Source organism: Morone saxatilis, unplaced genomic scaffold (genome assembly GCF_004916995.1).
Source record: "Morone saxatilis isolate NCDOM2014 unplaced genomic scaffold, NCSU_SB_2.0 Contig5, whole genome shotgun sequence".
Lineage (NCBI taxonomy): Eukaryota > Metazoa > Chordata > Actinopteri > Moronidae > Morone > Morone saxatilis.
The window spans coordinates 25,443,996-25,448,875 of record NW_023340095.1 but is presented as its reverse complement, the minus strand read 5'-3'; positions in this window follow the sequence as shown (position 1 = coordinate 25,448,875).

The following is a 4,880-nucleotide window of genomic DNA, read 5'->3' as shown; positions in this document are numbered from 1 at the left end:
CCTCCTGTGCCCCCCACCAGAAAACTCTCTGGAACCGCCCCTGAAGAGAACAGAAGCAGCTGCTGTCAGACTGTTGAGGGGTTTGGTTGCGTCCCTTATGATAAGGGTCTGTGTTGGTGTGGGGGTGTTGCTGAAGTCGAGTCTGGAGGTTTTTCAGATCCTGAAACTGATTCTGCTTTTTACAACTCTGGATTGACTTCACAGCAGCAGTGCTCCTCTGTTCCTTAGACCAAAACCATAATCCTGTGTTACGTTATGTGTCACAGTCCAATTGTGTCCACGTTGTCCAACAGAGGTGCTCTTGTGGTTGTAAACAAACCCTCATGGCAACAGTGGACTGTTTGATTGGTCAGCTGGCTAATTGACTGTTAATTGCTTCTTCATAATCAGAACCAACACTGAAGAGACAATTAAAGACAACTGCGTGGGCGGCTGGAGGAGTGTGTGAGTGTATATGTGTGTGTGTGTGTGTGTGTGTATGCGTTCAGTAATATATTCAGGTCTTTGTTTGTCAAAAGGCTTTTGAGGCAACAAGTAGAAGAATCGGCAGAGCTGAGGGACATGCTATTTATTTTTAGACCTTTATCTGACAAACACACTATTCATTTTATTTACTACGTCTTAAAGGTTCCCACCCAGAAATATTTTTAGACATATAAAATTAATTTGCTTTGAATAATAATTTTATTTGTGTGTTTTTCCCCACAAAAAGTTCAATTAGTTAGTGAAATATCTCTATAATATTTTACTTTTTTTTTTGTTACTTACTTATTTTATAATTAAGCCAGCCTTGATTTGTAGTATTTCAAAAACTTGTAAGTTTCCTCTAACTGGTCCTATTTGTTTTGAAGGCATCTTCAGCATTGAGTCAATCTCCTATTTTATCATTCTTTCATAATTTTTTATATAATTCCAATCTTTTATATGCAGATAATTAATACATTTTTATCGTTTTTTTATTCATATATTCTCTTGTGTACATAATAATAACTTTAGGTCTCTATAGCTAATTTCCCCATTCATGACAACTGTACAGGATGAACGTTATTAATAAAACACCTCTGTTTAAATTATATTAAGACTTGAAGTTATATATAATTAAGGGCATGGCTGATTTGGATGAGGTGGGTGATGTTTTCAGTTTTAAAGTGACTACAACTGCTGTTTTTCTCATCTGCATTGATGAGTTAAGGATTATTTTGACCAAACAAGAGACCAAACAACTGTTTGTTGATTAGTTACTTTATGTCTGTCCACTTTGAATTAGGTTACAATGATCTGTGAGGTAAAATTACAACTTTTGTCTATGGAGTCTGGTGGCGAGAGATATTACAGACAGGCGCAATAATGTTAGCTTACGTTGCAGCCATTGCAGCCTTTTTCACAAATATTCTCAGAATCAAATCATATATCAGAATGATGAGGCAATGAATGAGCATGGAGTCCAACCTTATTGCAACAGTGAGCTTTTGTAATTTGAAAGTTTATGTCAGAGACAGCTAAGATAGAATATGAGTGACTGACCTGTCACTGTCTGAACTGGTGACTCCTCACGTGGCGTCACCGTCACCACAGCCATCTTCCTGTCCAGAGCCGAGCAGAAGGAGCCCATTGTCAGCAGAAACCACAGGAGGAGGAGGAAAGGGACTCTGTATCTTTGTGTGTTTTTACATGCTGGAGAGACATCTTCCTCTTGCTTTCATCCACATGCTGCTCAGCACAGCTCTCAGTCTCTCTGAGAGACTCTCTCTCTCTCTCTCTCTCTCTGAGAGAGTCTCTCTCTCTCTCTCTCTCTGAGAGTGTCTCTCGCTCTCTCTCTCTCTCTCTCTCTGAGAGTCTCTCTCTCTCTCTCTCTCGCTCTCTCTCTCTGTGAGGTGTTTAAAGGTCTCTTGCCCTTTAAGCAGGAAGTTGTAGCCAGAAAAGGGGGGTCAGTCAGTGTGTGTGTGTATGTCTTACACTGTAGCAGCAGGATTTATCAGCATGCTAAGGAATACCTAAAATGCCAGAAACCATCTTTGGGAAAAATGTATTTGACGTGTACTTTGATTGTTGTCCCATATCCCATCTGCTAACACGAGTTGTGTCGCGTAGTTGCATCCACATGCATGTGGCGTTTTCTGAACATTGGAAAACATTTATTAGACTAAATGTTTCAGGGAAATGTTAAATGATGTAACTCATATCAAACCTGACTCAGGAATTATCAGCCTCATGTGACTGAATGGAAGTTACGATAAGTGATGTAAAAAGTGTTGACAGACAGACTCTCTGCTATCTCTGATCAGCTGCAGCGTCCAATCAATAACTGATATCCAATAAAGGTGCGCGTCAAACCTCAATCCTCAATCCTCGGTGCAGATATGAGCGCTCTAGGATGGCCTGCAAGATGGCAGACCAGAACAACTTCTGGTTCAAGTGAGGATCGAGGAGTGAGGAAATGTTGAATAAGAGACTTGAGATGTACCCATGGAGGCAGCAGGCTTTATGACCTATACTGCACTCAGCCACCACATGTCAAAGCTGACATTGGTTTGTACACACAAGTAGTGACAGAAATACTGTAGCTGTGTACCAAATGAAAAAGAGCTCAAAATGGGAAGAAGTCCAGTGTCTGCTCAGATTCTCACCTCAACACAGCTGGCCAATCGTCATCAATTTCAGAAAATAACCAAAACTGGGAAGGTTCATCTTCATTATTGAATGAGACTATTTACGCCACTGTGATCGAAAGATAGTGGTGGTCACAGTGAGCTGAAGGGTTGCAGTGGAGAGAACTTTGCCAGAGGTGCGTTGCTGAACCCAACAGCCCAGGCTGACCACAGTTCTTGTTGTTTCCATATGGTATCTTTGTAGCTGCCGTAGCCCTGACGTGTAGCTACATTAATAAGGAAGCATTAGATACGGAGCCATAATCCATTAACACAGAAGTATTAGGGCACTTGAGCTGCTGAAAAAGAAAGATTTTTAAGAAGCAAAAAAAAAAATTTCTAAAATGCACATTGTGATGATTAAAAATACTTTATTACAATTATTCTAAATAAAACAAATGGCCTATACAATATCTAAAACCCTTCATATTAATAAGCAAATTAATTAGTCCAACCTAAAGTAACCAAAACTAAGGAGAGTGAGCTGAGGCCACTTGTGGAGAGGCAGACTACACTGAGGAGTGCCCAGGGGTGCTACCTCTAATTCACCTTCAGTGAAACACAGCAAACCTCACAGCACAAAGGTGCAGTTTACAGATGTGTCCTAGTGCTCTCACTCACATGCATCAAGAGTGGGGATCTCACCACGAGTGCCTAGCCTGCCCACAATATGGTGCTCTGCTTTACTGAAAGAGAAATAACACTCATGCAAAAACAATTCAAAAACAACCACTCAGCTGTTCAAAAATAAATTAGCAGAACAAACAAATATCAAGCAAAACAGGCTTAACGAGCAAAGCAAACTAGCTTCGGAGCAAAACAACAACAGTCAGGTGAACCACATTTGGTATGGGGTGCTAACACAAGTGGGGAAGGCAACAAAGGGACCAGCAGAGCAGCTGGAGCACCAAACAACCACAGCAGAGACAGGATCAGAGCCAGAAGGGAAAGAGCATCAGCCAGCAGGTTGCACATAATACACATATAGACATTGACTGTAGTGAAAAGTGTTGTTGGTATACTGTCGATATGACTATGAACAGACCCTTTTCTATTTTTGCTGGGGACAACAAAAAAATAGTTGAGACACAGGACTCATTTAGTGTGCGCAAACTTATTTTACATTAGCAGTCCACCAAAACACATTTTTGAAATAAGGAATCCAGTTGCTGAAACTTCACTCAAATAAGAACTAAAAGGCTTAATTTAAAAGTTTGTTCTGACTTTCGTGAGGCAATGGCACTACTGCGCTGCAGGTGTTTTGGTTCAATATATATTTGTCTGGTCCTTTTTGTCTTAACTGTGTTACCAACAAGAAGAATATTTACCTTTCTTTGTCTGTGTAGAACTCTTTCAGGAGGATCTAAACTCCTGACAATGTTCCATCCTAATATGTTTCCTATTGTTCATATTGCAATGCCATAATATAACTAGGTTAAAACACCTAATTTCAGGAATTTGGGTTCATAATCCCATACATTTAGACATAGCTAAATAATTTGGGTATTAATTACGATTCTTAAATTTGACTTTGAGATCCCTGGTTTAGATCTAACACAAATCAGACAAAAATAAAGAACACTACGATACAAAAGGACATCAGGTGGATATTCAACACTACAGCAGCTTCTTACCAGAGCGACACACAGGAAAGACAAATCCGTACTGTAAGAAAGATTCTACACTGCATGCTCAGATCAGTCTGTACATGTATATGACAGCGGCTGTACTGTTTGATTGGTTATATTAACATTTCAAGGGAGTAATCACAGGAGACAACAAAACCTTCTTTTTTCTTACTGCCGCACAGCCCTTACTCTCGCTGAGCAGTCTATCACAGTTTGCATAAGAGAGAAAAATGTGTGCTAAGTGCTAAGTTAACCTGTGATTTCACAGGTTAACTTAGACATAGACTACTCTACATACACAGTTCAGGACATTCAGATAGAAGAAGCCTAATACTACATTGGAGGTTAGTACATTTTTGGTTCCCTTTAAAAGCTGCTAATGCAACTACCACAGTATCATCAAAGCTACTACAAATAATACTCTTGCTACTTACAAATATATTCAATTCACCATCTTAACCATTTGTGTCATGTTATAATGAGTTTGTCTGTGTTGGACTCTATATGACAAAAGAAAAGTTCTTTAGTAGGGTCTAACCCTAATATACCCTCAATTGTCAGTCATTTTATGACTTTTTAAACCTGTGTGGTCCGATCCAACAGA